The sequence below is a fragment of the Plecotus auritus genome, assembly GCF_963455305.1.
Source record: "Plecotus auritus genome assembly, chromosome: 2".
Classification (NCBI taxonomy): domain Eukaryota; kingdom Metazoa; phylum Chordata; class Mammalia; order Chiroptera; family Vespertilionidae; genus Plecotus; species Plecotus auritus.
Window position 1 is genome coordinate 161,211,724 of NC_137771.1, and position 19,050 is coordinate 161,230,773.

Sequence of the window (19,050 nt, forward strand, 5' to 3'; positions counted from 1 at the left end):
CAGTTAATTATATTACATATAAAAATCTTACCATGTATTAGGGAATTGTGCTATAGTCCAATATTAAATGGCACACAAGGATTTTTGTGTTAGGGTTCCTAATACCTCTTACGTGTTTACTCTGAGGTTTAATATTTCATTGCCTTTCTAGATTATCGCCACCATCAAGAATGCTTTCTTTCTCTATGGGCAGAGAGCCTGTAGGCCACACACAATATTTTCTATTCCTCAGTTTTCACTTCTAGCACATTTAAGTATTATTTTCTGAGCTGTTACTTAGTAAACCATAAAGCTCCTAGCAGTTCAAGGACAGGACAGTGTCTCTACTGTTGTGTCTTCAGCACTAGGATGCTGATGTACCTGATAGGTACACAGTAAATTGTTTATTGAATGAGTTTTTGACAACTGGACAAGGAAATTAAACTACTTTCAAAGCTCTTGCAGATCATAGTTCCTTCTGAGGTTGTGCACTATTAGTTTTCAAATATAAATTGCTAATAACCATCCAAGTCATGGTCAGTACAGTAGATATAAACCTCAGATGGACTTTATTAATACAGTGACCAGTTTATTTTCACAACACATTTGGATGAAAGTGAAAGGAAGGGATGAGAATGAGTTGTACTTAATGAAAAGTGGGTTGTACAGACAACAAGTGATATAACACTCAACTAAAAGTCAAGATCATCATTCAACTCTGCCATTTTAGTTACATGCTCTTTTAAGTAAAGTTGGGGGTGTGGATTAAGGTTTTTATACTTAGCAACCTTTCTGTCAAGGTTACTGTGAGTTTAAGTGAGATTAAACTATAGATAACCCATGTGAAAATATTTAAAACCTAAGTGGTGTGTGTTTTTTTTTTAATCCTCACCTGAGGATATATTTTTTCCATTGATTTTTAGAGTGAGTGAAAGGGGGGGAGGAGGAGGAGAAAGAGAGAGACATCAACCTGAGAGAGAGACATCAGTGCACACACCCCTACTGGGGCAAGGGATCAAACCTGCAACCTAGGTATGTGCCCTTGACCAGGAATCAAATCCCTCACCTTTCGGTCTGTGGGCTGACTCTCTAACCCCTGAGCAACACTGCCCAGGGCTAACTTAAGTGGTATCGAACTGTAAAGCAAAATAGTAGACTTTACTAGAATAGATTTCCTAAGCTTTGTGACCTTGAACAGTTTACTTAATCTAAGTTTAAATTCCCTCATGTTTAAATCTATCCATAGGTACTATTAGATCATGAACGCAGAGGGCCTAGTCCCCCTAGATTGGGGGGAAAGTAGATTTACAGTTGTGAGTACACGAAACAGAGTTTATTCTTGTATTATTATTTATTACTGATTGTATTAATTTCCATATGAATAACTGTAAACCTATTTTTGCCCCATCCTGTACTTTATAAAGAAGAATAAAGACATTTTGTAAAATTGAGTAACAGGTTTGGAGAAAGGAGTAGAATTTGAAATGAGGATTGGTGGTATTGAAGAAAAGCTAGAATTTGTAATGAGGCCATTCAGAAAAATAGAGGAGAAAGAAAAATATACTTTTAGCAAATATTATAAAGCAGATTTATTAATAGGATCTGAGAAATATCAACATAAAGACCATTATTTTGGCAACTACAGTGACTTAATATTTTCTATAAAAAAATTTTCCAAAGCATATGGTCATTAGTATGTGGAATCAATTTAAGGAGGTGGTTCTTCTATTTCTAAATTATTATCCCTATGATGGATTATAGAAATATATTAAAATTGTACAGACCTATAGAAAACATGAGTTTACACTTATGTTTAAAATTTTTGCCTTTTATTTTAAGTGTCTTTATATCTTATTTTTACCCTCATGTGAAATAGACATAGGCATGTAAAAAACATAATGGAGAAATGAAGTAGAATAAAATTTTTCCCTTCCTAGATTGAGATGATTCACAAGGACTAGTGGGTTTGTATTGGAAAATATCAGTAAATTAAATAATAATTGAAGTATAGCTATCATGAGTTTATGTTTCACCTTACTCTTGAAAAAAATTCTTACTCATTTGTTCTGAGGAAAAATTTTATTAAGAGATTATTAGTAAAACTTTAAGAGTTTTACTATTTTTTATATTATGAAATGAAAGTGACTTTGGTTTAATAAGTGTATTCTCTTATGCATACAGTATATATATTCTGTACATAGTAATCAGTGTGGCGTCTTCTTTATATCCTTTGTTATACGACTTCTGTTCAGGTAGATATCAGGCAGTTCTGAATGATGGATGTTCTGTAACTTAGTTATAATTTTGATGTGGTTGTGGGAGGATGTGAGTGGGCATTTACTACCTACTCTGGAATCTTGACCAGAAGTCCTCATATAAAGGAATTTAATATATGAGACAGTATATTTCAATCGAATGGGAAATAAGGGCACATAAATAGTAAATGTAACTGACATAACTTGTCTGTCTAGAAGAAAATAAAATTAAGCCTGGACTTTGCAGTATTTGCAAAATAAAATTTCAGATGATTAAAAGCTTAAATATAAATAGTGAAATACTTAAAATATTAAACTCCCTAAATTTTTTTTATATATACAAGATTGGAAACTTAAAAGTTATAAAAGCAAACATAGATATATAATGAAGAATTTTTCAATGTCAAAAATAAAAGACAAGACAGACTGAAAAAAATGTTTGAAATACATATAACAGATAAAAAAATTAACATTTTAAAGAACTATTGCTGTTAAGAAAAAGTTCACACAATAGAAACATGGATAAAACATATGACCAGAACTTCCCAGAAGAGAAATAAAAACATTCAACAAACTTATGAAAAGTTGTATAACCTCACTAGTAATTCGTATAGTAACAATAGAATATTCTTTTCTGACTAGCACAAATCAAGTGGTAAACCTGCTGCTCGCAGGGATGTGTGGCAAAGGATTTTCTCATTTGATACCAGTGGAGATGTAAATTGTTACAGCGTTTTTAGTAAACAATCAGGCAATAGCTGTTATTGAAAATACATATTCTGCCATCCAGCAATCCCACCCTGTGGAATTTTTTTTGTTAGACATAAAAGCAACAGCTAGTAAGCAAGTTTTTACATGAATGTTGATTGCAGCAGTGTTTGTAGTAGCAAAAACCTAAAAACAAAGGAAATGCTTGTCAATAAGGGTATTGAAATACCTATATATCTATCTATATACATAGATAATGGCACAGGCATATTATGGAATGTTTTTAGATCAATTAAAAGTTAAATATGTACTGTTGAGTTAAAAAGATTTCCAAATACATCCTAAAAGGACTTCCATTGTGATTAAGATTGAGAAAGATAAAGTTTAGAAAAAGGTATATAATGAAATCTCATTTTTGTAAACCAGTTAAACACCAGTTTTGTTTTTGCTTATGTGATTGTCAACACTGGAGGGAGGAAATAAAAGAAAAGAAAAGGAGAAATAAAGAAAAAGGCAGGGTATTTGCAATAACATGCATGTAAAACTACATGTCTGTACAAAATGAATTTCAGGATAGTCACCAAAATGTTTACTAGTTACCTCAGAGAGGTTAGATGGGCATTTCACGTGATTTTTACTTCCTTCCTTACACTTTTCTGTGTTACATATCTCTATTTTTACAGTCAACATATAGTGTTTCTGTAATCAAGCAAGCAAACTATTTACATTTTTTAAAAGGTATTAACAAAAGGAAAAATGTCATTTGAAATGGCCAGGAATGACAATTACCAGAATTCTTTTTGTCTCAGTTACTTAGATAGATGAGAGGAAAGTGTATAAATTATCCATAAATTCTCTTTAATTTTGTATATATGATAACCCTTGAACACCCAATAAGAATTTGTCATTAAAAATGTACAGGAGCCCTAGCTGGTTTGGCTCAGTGGATAGAGCGTCGGCCTATGGACTAAAGGGTCCCAGGTTCGATTCTGGTCAAGGGCACATGCCCAGGTTGCTGGCTCAGTCCCTGGTTGGGGGTGTGCAGGAGGCAGCCGATCAATGATTCTCTCTCATCATTGATGTTTTGATCTCTCTCTCCCTTCCTCTCTGAAATCAATAAAAATATATTTTTAAAAAATGTACAGGAAAATTATAGACATTGCCAGATAAAGTTACAAATATACATTTTATTTTTGGTATGGATGTTAAGGCCTCTGGGATTGCTTTCTTCCTTGGAGATACAGAGCATATTGCACAAGTTTGAGATCTGTAACCTAACTTAATCATATGACAGAAACAGTATTGTATAAGGAAAAGTTCACATTTGGGTTTTGTAAACAAAAATAAATTGCTATAAGATTAACATTCCTTGAGAAAGCTTCAAATGAGAATGTCTATAACGCCCTGGCCTGTGCGAGTCAGCAGTTAGAGCGTCAGTCTGGGCACCAAAGGGTTGCAGGTTCAATTCCCTGTCATGGGCAACGTACCTGGGTTGCAGGTTGGATTCCAGGCCCCAGCTGGGGTGCATGTGGGAGCAACCAATCCTTGTCTCTCTCATATTAATGTTTGTTTATCTGTCTGTTTCTCTCTCTCTCTCTTTCTTCCCCGCTCCCTCCTCTCCACTCTCCCTAAAAATCAATGGGAAAAATTATCCTCAGGTGAGGATAAACAACAACAAAAGAATGTCTGTAAAGAAGATTAAAAGTTTTAATTATTTAATACTTGATTTCAGTCCTTATTTTAAGAGTGTGAAGTTAATACATCGTTCAAAGCCATAATAGAAAGTGGCAAATACTTTAGAGCTGGATTTGTTGCATGATTCAAACGTCTATACTTGTTTCTCATGTTGATATTTTTTGTTTTCCTCTTTTCATTACCATTTTCCCCTGTTCATTACCAATTGTATATAACTTAATTGTATATATGTTCTTTATTGTAAACTGTACAAATTTTTTTTAAAAGAGTTGAGATATATGTAAATTAAAAGTAATTTTAGTCCTAGCCGGTTTGGCTCAGTGGATAGAGCGTTGGCCTGCAGACTGAAGGGTCCTGGGTTGGATTCCAGCCAAGGGCATGTACCTGGATTGCAGGCTTCTCCCTGGCCCCCGCCCTGGTCAGGATGCATGCAGGAGGCAACCAATCAATGTGTTTCTCTCACATCGATGTTTCTGTCTTTCCCTCTCTCTCCCACTCTGTAAAAATCAATGGAAAAATATCCTTGGGTGAGGATTTTTAAAAAAAAAGTAATTTTAGAGTGGTATTGAGAAGCAACATATCAAGGAGATTTAGGGCAAAAGTAGTGGAGCCAAACTGTCCAGATCAAATCCTGGCTTTGCCACTTAGCAGTTTGACTTTGGCAAAGTCACTTTTCTTTCTGTATTTCATTTTTCTCATCTTTAAAATAAGGATAATAAGAGTATTTATGTAAATATGATGGTGCTACCATCATATCTAATCAGTGTAACAATGTCAGTATAAGAACAAAATCTTGTTCTTGTTACTTTCAAATAATGGCAAGCATCTATATATACCAGTATACTAGTAAAAGCCTAAGTGACCATTATAACTGAGCGACCGGAATGACCGGTCTACCAGTCGCTACGACTTGCACTACCAGGGGGCAGACACTCAATGCAGGAGCTGCCCCCTGGTGGTCAGTGAGTTCCCACAGCCAACCTCCCATGGCTAGCCAACCTCCCGCGGTCCCTCCTCCCCCTGCCCCCCCGTGGCGCTAAACCTTTCGTAGATGTCCTGCTTCTGGGTCGGGGCTTCGTATGCAGCAGAGCAGCTCCCTCGCTGTGATCTATTGAAAGTTAGCCCTCAACACAAGGTTTTGTCTCACTCCCACCCTCTCCCTTCCCCGGGGGCCGCCTGCCCATCTTGGTGGTGGCGGAGCGGTGGTGAGGGAAGGAGGAGGGGCGGAGGAGGGGAACCACGCAGTGGTGGGGCGTTGATATACAGTTAAATACAGAGTCGGATTGCCAATTACTATAAACACTGAGTGTAATAGCTAGCTAAATGTAGGCATAACTGTATCCTTTCTTATGAAAAATGGGTTTTTAATAATCTATAGGTTCTAGTCTTAGGTAATGCAGAATTAGGCTGTAAGGGGCTTTATTCAGATGTGTTACGACATCCACAAATTCTTCATTTTTCTACTCAGTGTCTTCTATTTCATTTGTTTGAAGAAAGGAAAAATATATCTCTTATTGTTAAAACACAAAGCAGGCTGATTGATACCAACCTATTTAACGTGATCCAAAGCAGACACTTAAAATACAGAAATTTGCTCAGAACCCAGCTTAGTGTGCCTACAATGCTTGAATATAGATTAATAGTACCTGCTATTGTTCAGTGGGATGTGTGTATGTGTGTGTTTTAAATATGATCTCATCCTTATCCAAAGATACTGTTTGATAAGGAGGGTGGGGAAAGTACCTATGAATAGACAGAGATAAACAGACTACTGATTCTTTATTGTGAATTATTCCTACCTCAAATTAAAGCAGTATACAACAGTAAATAATAACTCTCCCACTACCTCCACCCTCCAAATGAATCATTGGACTCTATAGCAACTTTAATATCCAAAGTATTAGCCTGAGTCTTGGAAGACAAATTCTTCTATTCCTCATGGCTCAAAAGTTTATTCAAGATAGGGTTAAGATTTTTCTAAATCCTCAACCAGAATACTACCAGTAAGCCCTGTTCTGCAAACATAGATGAGTAAGTACTTTAGTTGCATATGTAACTTATGTACTCCTGAGCTGTTAAGGGACTGTGGAAATTCCCAGGATTTGCTGAACTTGACAGGACAAGAGGGTGCCCACAAAGCCTTATCAAGAACCACATAGCCGAAACTGGTTTGGCTCAGTGGATAGAGCGTCGGCCTGCGGACTGAAGGGTCCCGGGTTCGATTCCGGTCAAGGGCATGTACCTTGGTTGCAGGCACATCCCCAGTAGGAGGTGTGCAGGAGGCAGCTGATCGATGTCTCTCTCTCATCGATGTTTCTAGCTCTCTATCTCTCTCCTTTCCTCTCTGTAAAATTTCAATAAAATATATTAAAAAAAAAAAAAAGAACCACATAAATTCATTCTGAACAGAAAGAAACCTGTTTGGTTGTTTTCAACTGTTTCCCCTACAGTCCTTCTAGGGTTAAGGTCCTCTTTTAGGCCTGTAGTCTTGTAACTGTAGCTGACAAGTAAAAACAAAAGTGAATATGATGTATTTTGTATAAGCATTATGCCCCTGCAGCAAGCATGTCAAACTCAAAGGCTAACACGGGCCAAATAAACAAGGTTTAAGTTTATGTGGGCTGCAAAAAAACAAAAGCTTCAATTTTCATAGAAATGTAGGTTTATTTCAGTGAGACATGCTGAGTACAAAGGGCTGAAATAAATGAGTAATCGTTAATATAAAATAGGACATTTTAATAAAAAATAATATTTTTTCTTGAACATTAACTTACCAGACATGAATAATTGCACAAGTTAATAAGTGTAATGCAAATAAACCTACTTTTCTTGTTCTCTGAAAGTGAAATATTTCCTGTTGCACACATCAAATAAGTCAGTACAAGACTAATGATGTGGCAATGGGCTACTGAAATATTCACTGCTAGTATTAGTGGAGAGAAATGTTGCTCCTGCGTGTAAGGCACATGAGGGAAATGAATGCATCACGATTATAGTAATCAGTCATTAGTGAACATTGTAGTTCGTTATTAATTATGTATAACAGGATATTGTAAAAGTTGAGTTACGAAATTTTTATTAAAACATTTCTTATATACCGTTATATTGGCTGGGCCGCAGAAATATTCGTTGTATGCACTTCAAAAGTGTTGTATCTACAGTATTTTTACTCAATAAATCATACTGCCTATTTCCCACATACCGTTGCCATTACTGTCATTGGGCACTATTCAGTAATTGCCTACTATGTATCAAGTGCTTTACGTATAATTGGGGTACTCCAGGAACAAAGGAGACGTAGTCCCTTTTTCCTGGCACTTAAACAGTTTAGCAATGGAGACAGACTTTGAAAAACTCCATTGACAGGTTTTTAATTACAATAGTGGCAAGTACTACAAAAGAGCAATATTGAAGACTATGAACATACCAGAGGAACTGGAAGTTAGTACCTAGCAAACCATGCGATTGAAAACCTTCTTCAGCCTGACCCGAGTGGCTCAGTGGTTGAGCATAGACCTATGAACCAGGAGGTCAGGGTTCAATTCGAGGTCAGGGCACATGCCCAGGTTGTGGGCTCGACCCCCAGTGTAGGATGTACAGGAAGCAGCCGGTCAGTGATTCCCTCTCATCATTGATGTTTCTATCTCTCTCCCTCTCCTTTCCTCTCTGAAATAATTTAAAAATATATATATTTTGAAAAGAAAACCTTCTTCAGTGATTGTCCTTCTCCTCTCCCCACAGCCAATTTAGTTAAATAAACCCTGGCTATTATTAATCATAGAATACTAGCCAAATTGTTAGAAATGCAGATTTCTTGCCCTCTGAATTGAAAATATCTGTAGACTTTGACTAAAGTACTACTTTTAAATACACATTTGAAGTGTCTTATCACCTACTAGAGGCCCGAAGCATGAAATTCACGCAAGGAGCTTGGCCCCCGCCACCATGGCGGCTGCCTCTGCCCCCACCCACCCTGGCGGCCGCCTCTGCCTCGGCCCTTGCAGCCCCGCTTGGTCTGGAAGGTCGTCCAGAAGGACGTCCAGTCTAATTAGCATATTACACTTTTATTATATAAGATATTAGGCATATTTTCATTGCAGAGATTTTTTGGATTCCTGAGTTGGAGGTGGACTTATTTGGGGTGATACTTCATTTTAACATTGGGTTAATATGCCTTTGCACAGTTTGTGAACCTTCTTTCTCTTCTATTCCATCCATGAAATAAATGACAGAACAGATCTATTTGAATATATAAATATTATTTTATAATACAAATATAATAGCATTTTTACTGCAACACTGTCAGTGCTGATTCTTGTATGTAATCCATCTCAAATACATGCATTGCTTATATTTGGCCAGTTTGACTGCTCATAGTGTTTTCTTGGCAAAGCAATCAAGAAAAGTTCTCATTAATATTCAAAAGAGTGTTATGGTATTTGTAAGCAGTTTTCAAGAGGAGTTTCTAAGTATCTTGAGCAATGACCTTTTTTTTTCTTTTGGTAGTCATAAAATTTCTAGGTTGACTTCTTTGGAAGGGCATATAATTCTCATGCATGAGTGCTAGCATTTTTTGAAATTGGGAAAGTCACTTCATAGCTGACTGAGCAAATCTATCCAAAAGCCTAACCACCATTGCAGGACTCAGGCCATGAAAGTTAAGGATCCCCTCAGAAGAGAATATGCTAAGGACAGTCCTTTTCCCGGTGAACTTGGAGTAGCAGACTGTTTAAAAGAGCAAAGAAATTTCCAGAACCCCCCCAACAAACGTTGCCTTACCTCTTATTGGTCTAAAAGTTATTCTCATTTCCAAACCAGTCACTGGCAAGGGGATTGGAATTACTTTGATGGGCTACTCAGGATTGAACCAAGTTAGAGTTTTGTTGACAGGGAAAACTGGGGAACTAGTTATGCATAGTTAGTAATCTGCCACATAAGCCTTCCTTAATGGGGTTACTGAGTAGGTACGTTAAATGAAATGAGTAGAAAAATGCTTCACAAAATGATTTAATACTATACTCTGTCTATATAAGGTAATGTTGTTAGCTGGAATTCTACCTCTCCTATAACTTTTTTGATCAAGCATAAGAATATTAAACAGATTCATGATGCCTTTCTCTAAGAAGGTAAACTGTGTATGCAAATAAGTATTTGATTGTAATCAACTAGACTTTTCTTCATCTTTTACTATTACTTCCAAAGGTAGTTTTTAATCAGTTGGATAGAATGTACTTTTTCAAGTGTTACATTAAAATAATATTCAGTGTCTATGAAGTGGCCCAGGAATTTGTATGTAAATAAATATTATCTTAGAACCTTGGTAGTTAGCTTTCATATAACACCTCACGCTTGCCCCCAACAGCCATATCATCCAAGACTGATATTTAAAATAATTATTTCTGGGATGAGATTACCATGTATAGTACATTAACCAGTAGCAATTTGGAGAGGACCTTGTAGGATGGAAGGAAAAAAAAGTGGGCCTCTGGTGGTGTGATTTGCCCCTGCGGTATTCTGCAGTGTGTATGGGAGAGACTGATGACGCATTAGATCAGATAGTTGATTGATCCCTGGTGGTCTAGTGGTTAGGATTCAGCGCTCTCAGATAGTTGCCTGTGCTAAACCTCTGGATTTTTCCCCTTCTAAAGCAGGGTTTGGTTGTTTTTTTAATCTTTCACAAATATGGGGGCAGGAACCCTTCAATTTGTGACTGTAGGAATCTTAGTTGTAAATTACAATTACTTCTTATCAAAGTAGGAATTCAGGGTAAGGCAAATTTTTATGTAATTATTTAGTTGTAATCTATGAGAGCAGTTGTGTATACCATACTGTTTTCATGAAAGCTACTGTTTTTGAAGTAGGTGTCATGCTTTTATTTTTAAAATGATTGAGAATAGCTGTGTATTATATTGGGAAGGAATAATTAAATAGCATATAAGACTTGAGCATTAAATCATGATGATTTGGACCTTGTGAAGACTTAGGATAACATTAACTTTCAATATTATCTAACCTGCACTATAATTTGCTCTTTGCAAGTTAAAATGTTTGGGAGTTGCTTTCTTAATATCTTTCATAGCCTTTGCTTTTTCACATATTGGTGTACCACAAGAATTTTTAAAACATACAATAACTGACTATTTAGTGTGAGGCACTGACCTCTCTTTTCCCTTAGATTGTCAAATAATAAAAATGACAACAGCCAACACATATGTGTCTGGTGTGAATGAATCAAAATTGTACCTATATTTTTTGTCAGATCGACAATATATAAAAATATAATGTATGTTTTGGTGTGCCACAGAATTTTAGTAATTAGTGTCTGTGTGCCATGAGATGAAAAAGGTTAAAAATTGCTGGCATAGGGACATAAGCATTTAAAAGTGAAGCACAAGATTTTAGTGGGGAGGAGAAACCAAGATGGCGGCATAGGTAAAAACCTGATTTTGCTGCCTCGCACAATTTCAAAACTACAACTAAAAGACAAAACGGACATCATCCAGAACCACAGGAAGGCTGGCTGAGTGGAAATTCTACAACTAGAAGGAAAGAGAAAAGCACACTGAGACTCACAGGAGCTGCAGAAGGCAGAGGTATGGAGGCGCATGCGCAGAGAGGGCTGGCAACTGAGTACGTGGCTGGCTTTCTCAATCGGGAGGGAGACAAAAGCTCCTGACTGCTCTGAACTCCAGTTCTGGGCGAGACTCTGGGGACCCAGACTCATATGGGGAGAAACTGGACTGTCTGGCATCAGGCGGAACTCCAGGGCAACTTTCTCTCAGAGGTGCTTGCAGCCATTACTGCGGGACACTGAGACCCAGGGGCCTCTTAGGGCAGGGCTGACGGGAAGCCATTGCTCTTTGCTCCACCCTGAGATCCTGCCCCATGAAGCCATTGCTGTTTGCTACGACCTGAGACTCCGCCCCATCCAAGCTGAGCGCTGAGGCTTTTGCATATGAATGGCCTGATCCTTTGCAATCTAAAATTACCTAACTAACTGCAGCTGAGTCAGTGAGACCCAGAACATCCAAAAGAAGACCCAAGGTCCCACAGCAGCTTGCATTGCTTCACAGCTGGGCCTCATCTGGGCACCTCCAAAACCCAAACAAAGAAGAGGAATCTGCAGATCTCTCCATAGCTCCTGCTGGGTGGCCTCAGGCAGAGGCTAAATTTGCACCTCCTTGGAGATTCAAGAGCCAGTGTACCCAGGGGTCAGAGTGGGACCATCCAGATTACAACTCCTCAGATCCATAAGGGACACACTCAGGGGGCAGACTCAGTGAGCACCAAAGCCCCACTGTAGCAAGTCTTGCCCCATAAGGGTATCTCCAGCACTGAAGTTCTCCCATTGTAGACACAGCTAATCCTCACAGCCAATTAACCTGGAGGTCAATTCCTCCCAGTGATACCAACAACAATCAAGGCTTAACTACAACAAGGCTGTGCACACAGCCCACAAAGGGGTGCACCAAGAGTGTCCACCTCAGGTAACTAGGGAGGCTGAGCCACTGGGCCCTATAGGACACCTAGCACACAAAGCCACTCTATCATCACAGGGAAGCAGCCAAAATGTGGAGACAAAGAAACAGGTCACAAATGAAAAATGGAGGAAAGCAAAGGACTGGATATAGAGTTCAAAACTACGGTTATATGGTTTTTCAAGAATTTTCTAGCAACCTCCGATAAATTTAGTGAGACCCTCAAGGATATGAAAAAGAACCAACTAGAAATTAAGCATACACTGACTGAAATAAAGAATAATATACAGAGATCCAACAGCAGACTAGAGGATCACAAGAATCAACTTAAAGATCTGAAATACGAAGAAGCAGAAAACACCCAACTGGAAAAGCAAAAAGAAAAAAGAATCCAAAAATATGAAGATAGTGTAAGGAGCCTCTGGGACAACCTCAAGCGTACCAACATCCGAATTATGGGGGTGCCAGAAGAAGAGAGCAAGATACTGAAAAACTATTTGAAGAAATAATGACAGAAAACTTCCACCACCTGGTGAAAGAAACAGACTTACAAGTCCAGGAAGCACACAGAACCCCAAACAAAAGGAATCCAAAGAGGACCACACCAAGACACATCATAATTAAAATGCCAACAGCAAAAGACAAAGAGAGAATATTAAAAGCAGCAAGAGAAAAACAGTTAGTTATCTACAAGGGAGCACCCATACGATTGTCAACTGATTTCTCAACAGAAACTATGCAGGCCAGACGGGAGTGGCAAGAAATATTCAAAGTGATGAATAGCAAGAACCTGCAACCAAGATTACTCTACCCAGCAAAGCTATCATTCAGAATTGAAGGTCAGATAAAGAGCTTCACAAATAAGAAAGAGCTAAAGGAGTTCATCACCGCCAAACCAGTATTATATGAAATGCTGAAAGGTATTCTTTAAGAAGAAGAAGAAGAAGAAAAAGGTAAGATAAAAATTATGAACAACAAATACATATCTATCAACAAGTGAATCTAAAAATCAAGTGAATAAAAATCTGATAAAAGAATAATTTGGTGAATGTAATAGAATCAGGGGCATTGAAAGGGAGGGACTGACAATTCTCAGGGTGAAAGGGGTGTCGGGGGTGCGGGAAGAGACTGGACAAAAATTGTAAACCTATGGATGAGGATAGTGGGGGAGGTAAGGGTAGAGGTTGGTGCGGAACTGGGTGGAGGGGAGCTATGGGGGGCAAAAAGGGGAACAATTGTAATAATCTGAACAATAAAGATTTATTTAAAAAAAAGATTTTAGTCGGGTATTTTTGTTGTAACTTTTATGTGCTATATGCTTAGCCCAATTCAGTGGTGAAGTCAAAATAATACAAATCATTTTTATTTGGGGGGAAGAAGCACTTTCATATTTTTTCTGTAAAACAGATATTGTATGTGATGAAGTAGAGAGCATGAAACATACCAAAAGCAATGCTTCTCCATGTTCAGTGGAATGCTGTTGAAACACTGGCATTAGGAGAAAAGGTTAGTACTTAATAAAATTTACATTTTTTATTGGAAAAAATATACAAGAGCGTACAAAGAAATTTCTCTGCTTACAAACGACTGTTATACTATTCTCAGTCAAGATTCTGGGGAGAAGGGTGCGGGGGGAGGTTATTTATTCACTTAAGTGTTTACTTGTTTTTCTGCAGGTGAGGTATTTTGGTGGAAAAGCTTTAGAAGTACAATAGGAACCCTTATTTGAGTGCTGTGGGAATTGCAGATTTTTAATGTTCAGAGAGCCTATTACCTACAACCAATCCTTGGGCGTTTCTCTAAGTGTTTAACTTAAGAGGTTGGAGCCTGAAACTCCTGGACCTAGGAAAACATAGTTTCCAATTCTATAAGAATACAGTTCTTTAGAAGTTAAATAAACTTATGAGTTGGGACTTCTTTTCCTATAACTACTGATGATGGGGCTTCATCTAAGATTTGAAGGACGAGGAGCAAGTTCCTTGTAGAAACTAAGGCTTTGGTTTTATGGGGACTTAACCTCCATGTCAGTTGCTTGATTTAGCCCAAGCATTGTTCTAAATGCCCTGCTTCCTAACCCCACTTTTGTATTTCTTTTCCCATTTTACAGTATAACTACAAGATAACTAAGATGGAAAACAGGCCAAAGATTATAGGGGTTTAAATGTGAGTCTTAGTTTCAGTTGTCCTGGGAGTAATTGTTCAGTATTTTATTACTTGAATATTTTGGGTTCTCTGGAAGCAGATGCCAAGAAACAGTTTGGTGTATAAGGGAGGGGGCTGAAGCAGAGTTGGGCAGAGGAAGAACTTGAAATGCAATGTAAGTCCAACAAAACCTCAACCAAACTGGTGGGGAAATCTGGAATGAAGTATTGCTTGTAACAGTATCCCACCTCGGGCTGACGTCACTGGGCTTTTATACCTTTACTTTGCTCAGTCACCAGGCACAGGATGGCCTCTGAAGGGTGTGAATGCAGACTATGTTTCTGAAGCCTACCCTGAAGGGCTGACAGCTCTGGGGTGGAGGGTAGCATTATTCCTATTTTACAAATGAACATTCTAAGAGATTTTGACTTATAGCATGTCACTGACAGAATCCGCCTGAGTCCTGAGTCTGCTGACTCAACATCTTGTGCCATTTCCACTTTAATAGACAGATGACTATGTATCATGAATGCCTTGGAGGAAATACCCATATTTGGGGAGGAAGTTAGACTACATGATTATCAAGTTTCCTTCTGACTTTGAAAATCTTTGATTTTAAAATTTGACCCCATTTGCTCATTCACTACTTTTTTGAAAACTTTGCCCAACCCATTTCCCAAATAAGTGTTTGTCTTTAAACTTTGTTTTCCTCCCTATTACCTAAGTAGTTTCTAGAAAAACTTGTTCCATCTCTTTGTATTCCTGTATTTGCAATCCCATACATGCTTAATCAATAGCCCTGTCTTAAGGAAGCTGAGAATCCTGATAAACCAGTTTCCCCTTTTCCTTTTTTCCTTTCTCAAATGCCCTTCTTCCAATTAATTTTCCTACTGAGAACCCCAAAATCCTTGTGATTTTTATTGTGGTATTTGTGACTATAGTGTCTGATTTATTTTTTCTTTCTAATTCAGTTCCATTATTTCTGATGACTTTCACCCTGCCTTTGTCTTTATCAGTAAACTACCAACTTCATGATTGTCTGTCTCTATCTTATCACCGATATCATCTTCACGTTCTTGGCACTTTTCTTCCTTCTTATATCATATTTGACTCACTTTAATGTCTCCCATATCTCCATATGGTTTTAATCTTTGTTTTCACTCTTGCCTGTTTCTTTTTTTAAAATATATTTTATTGATTTTTTTACAGAGAGGAAGGGAGGGGGATAGAGAGTTAGAAACATCGATGAAAGAGAAACATCAATCAGCTGCCTCCTGCACAACCCCTACTGGGGATGTGCCCGCAACCAAGGTACATGCCCTTGACTGGAATTGAACCTGGGACCTTTCAGTCCGCAGGCTGACTCTCTATCCACTGAGCCAAACCAGTTAGGGCTTGCCTGTTTTTTTAATCACTCAATTCTAGCCCTGTCCTCCATCTCCTTTCTGATGGCACTAGTATTTCAAACAAGAACTCCTCTGTTAATGACTTCATTGTTATTCTCCCCTCCCCAATCCTTGATACCTTGATTAATGGATTACAAATTGTATTCTATGGAATATATGGTTCTCCTGATGATCCTTCAATAGCTCTTGAAAGACTAAAAAATCTTTCCCATCCTGCCAGAATTAACCCCCAAGGCTCAGCGTTTGGTTTTCCTCTTATGGTATTCTTTATATCTGGGCTCAGCCCGCCTCAAAACTTACTTTTAAGCTGCCTGTTCTCTCTACTTCATTCACATTGGCTAACACTTCTTCCACATTCAAATCAGTTTCTCCTTGGCTTTCATTGTGTGGTTGTTTTGAACACTTGCTAGTAAGTCATTGTGCTTTATATGTACAGTTGTTTAAAACCAGTGAAAGCTCCTTTTATTCACAATCCTTATTCACTACGTTTAACACAGTTCTTTTCCTTGGTAGGAGCTCAATAAATATTTAATAAATTGAATTCCATTGACACTCAAGTTGTAACTATTTCTAGAGCTTTTCAATCTAACCTGTTAAATTAACTAAACATCCTTTTCCGCATTAAAGTTCTCACTCCAACTTTGGTTATTTCCTACTAGAGGCCTGATGCATGAAATTGGTGCAAGGGTCTTGGCCCTTGCAGCCCCAGCTGCCTTGGCCCTCTCAGCCGCCCTGGCTGCCTCTCCTTTTATATATTAGGACTAGAGGCCTGGCGGTGGGGGGGTGTCCCTCAGCCCATCCACTGGTCATTCCGCCATCTGGTTTAATTAGCATATTAGCTCTTTATTATATAGGACTAGAGTCCCAATGCACAAAATTTGGGCAAGAGTAGGTCTTTCTTCCCCCAGCTGCTGGCACTGGCTTCCTTCTGGCACCCGGGACCCGGGCTTCCCTCACAGCCCTGCTTCATCCAGAAGGTCGTCCAGAAGGACGTCTGGTCTAATTAGTATATTACACTTTTATTATTATAGACTAGTGGCCCGGTGCACGAAATTCGTGCACAGAGGGGGCGGTTCCTTCAGCCCAGCCTGCACCCTCTCCAATTGGACATCCCTCTTGCAATCTGGGACCACTGGCTCCTAACCACTCACCTGCCTGCCTGCCTGATCGCCCCTAACTGCCTCTGCCTGCCTGATCACCCCTAACTGCCCTCCCTTGCCGACCTGATCTCGCCCCCAACTGCCCTCTCCTGCCAGCCTGGTTGCCCCCAACCTCCCTCCCCTGCTGGCCTGATCTCGCCCCCAACTGCCCTCCTCTGCTGGCCAATTTGGTTCTAATTGGTCAGTTTCTATGCCAGTCAGTGTCAAAAGCTCCACCTCCTAGGCAACTATTGGCTCCTCACAGTTGACCCAGATTTGGTTCTAATTGGTCAGTTTCTATGCCAGTCAGCGCCCAAAACTCCACCTCCTAGGCAGCCATTGGTTCTTCACAGTTGACCCAGATTTGGTTCTGATTGGCCAGTTTCTATGCCAGTCAGCGTCTCTGGGCCTATCAACAGTCCCGGTGGAAGCTCGAAGAGAAATGGAGGCAGGGCTGCTGGCCAGGCTCTGAGGGAAAGAGAGAGGCAAGTGCTGGTCAAAAGCTGCCACCGACAGTACAGATCAGCCCCTGCTTCTCTCTTCAGGTCTCTTTCCAGGCCTGATTCAAAGCCCCTCAGCAGTCACTGCTGGCTCACTGGGCCTGCAGCCACAGTAGTCATTGCTGGGTCCCCATGGCAACCAAGCACTGACTGCAGGACTGATTTCCAGATTGGTGTTCTGATTGGCCAGTTTCTATGCCAGTCAGCGTCTCGGGGCCTATCAACGGGGCCTGATCAGAAAGGTGGGGCTGATCAGCAGCCCGGGTGGAGGCCTAGAGAGAAATGGATGGGGCTGCTGGCCAGGCTCAGGGAAAGAGAGAGGCAAGTGCTGGTCAAAAGCTGCCTCAGATGCTACAGATCAGCCCCTGCTTCTCTCTTCAGGTCCCTTTCCAGGCCTGATTCAAAGCCCCTCAGCAGTCACTGCTGGGTTACTGGGCCTGCAGCTGCAGTAGTCAGTGCTGGGTCGCCATGGCAACCCAACGCTGAGATGGTCAGCCTTTGGTCGTGATTGGTCCTTACGCCCTGGCTCTTTATTATAGAGATTGTTTGTAGAATCAAGTCTACTTGGCATTTCATTTCAAGACCCACAAAGAAGTGTCTTTACCTTTGTATCTTTATTTCTCACTGTTGTCCTAATATAACCTTTTTTTGTAGTCTGTTAACTTCTTATAAATTTCTCTATTCTTTTGTTTTTATTATTTCCCCAACTGAAATGCCTTTGCTACCTTTTTTCCTTTCTATTTTATCCAAATTTTACCTGACCTTCAACCTGTGTTCCCTAAACATTCTAATCATTGAACTTTTAGTAGATAAGTTATATGATTTGGCACTTCATTACTTATTGATCTGTGACCTTTACTTTATGGTTGTTTTGGGGGCATAATTTAGCTTTTTATATGTACATGTATTTTATCTCCATTATTAAACATCAGTAATTTTTAACTTAGACCAGTGGTCAGAAATAAACTTTCTGCTTTGGGATCTGCCACCAATTTTCTATTTGGACTTGAATAGTTTATTCTTTAGATTTTTCAGTTTGCACATCCATAAAGAACAGAGATTGAACTGAATTACTTAAACTGTTCCATGTTCTGCTAAAAAAAAAGAAAAGTGCTTTCAGAAAATTTTAAAGATAGATAATACATTTAAAAAATTAAATGTGCCCTAGCTGGTTTGGCTCAGTGGATAGAGCATCACCCCCGTGGACTGAAGCGTGCTGGGTTTGATTCTGATCAAGGGCATGTACCTCAGTTGCAGGCTTGATCCCTGATCCTGGTTGGGGTGCACACGGGAGGCAACCAATCGATGTGTCTCACATCAATGTTTCTCTCTCTCTGTCTCTCCCCTTTCCTTTCACTCTCTCTAAAAACAAGCAAAACAATGGGAAAATATTCTCAAGAGAGGATTAAAAAAATAAAAATAAATGTAAGATATAAGATGGTGAAAAATAAAGCAGTGAAGGAGGGAGCTATGTTGTGATTTACATAGATGGGCAGAGAAGCCACTTGAGTAGGGGACAGTTGAGTAAAGACCTGAAGGAAATATAGAAGCAGATATCTGCAAGAAAAGTACTCTAGTTAGAGGGAGCAACATATACAATGACCCTGAGGCAGAAATGGCAAAGAATGTTTTTGAGAAATGGCAAGGAATTCAGTGTATACAGGGGTGGACAAAAGTAGATTTACAGTTGTGAGTACATTATTGTATTACTTATTATTACAACTATAAACTTAATTTTGCCCACTCCT

At 39.1% G+C, this 19,050-nt stretch overlaps 1 protein-coding gene across 4 annotated transcripts in view; it reads left to right on the plus strand.

The window, feature by feature from the left end:
- Positions 1–19,050, plus strand: part of ATP6V1A (ATPase H+ transporting V1 subunit A) — a 62,558-nt gene that overhangs the window by 2,181 nt on the left and 41,327 nt on the right. The gene's annotated exons all lie outside the window — the stretch shown is intronic.